Below are 358 nucleotides of genomic sequence, written 5' to 3' on the forward strand. Positions count from 1 at the left end.
TGCCGTGACTCGGATTCGAACCAAGGTTGCTGCGGCCACAACGCAGAGTACTAACCACTATACGATCACGGCGAGCTACTTGGGCTCAATAACGTACAGTGACATGAAGAAATTATAATTCGGAACACTCAGGGCTACTCCTGTGATAGGCTGAATGTGTTCATTGCTTCCTCATTCCTTATACAAAGGCTTTATCTCCTCAGTGGTTGATAGGCTGAAACCGTTTCCTGGCCGCCTGCTTGTGAACTGGCAGGAGTCAAAGATCACACATACACTGGTGGGCCTGTGATGGGACACCAATGCAGAGAAACACACCTGGCCTAGATATTCTATTCTGTTTATTAGACCTGCATCTCCC

At 48.0% G+C, this 358-nt stretch overlaps 1 non-coding gene across 1 annotated transcript; it reads right to left on the minus strand.

Moving 5' to 3' along the window:
- On the minus strand, nucleotides 1–72 carry TRNAH-GUG (transfer RNA histidin (anticodon GUG)). The gene has a single exon. It is a non-coding gene; the product is annotated as a tRNA-His (tRNA).
- Between the last annotated feature and the right edge of the window lie 286 nt (nucleotides 73–358).

This window comes from Lissotriton vulgaris, chromosome 1_1, assembly GCF_964263255.1.
Source record: "Lissotriton vulgaris chromosome 1_1, aLisVul1.2, whole genome shotgun sequence".
NCBI lineage: Eukaryota > Metazoa > Chordata > Amphibia > Caudata > Salamandridae > Lissotriton > Lissotriton vulgaris.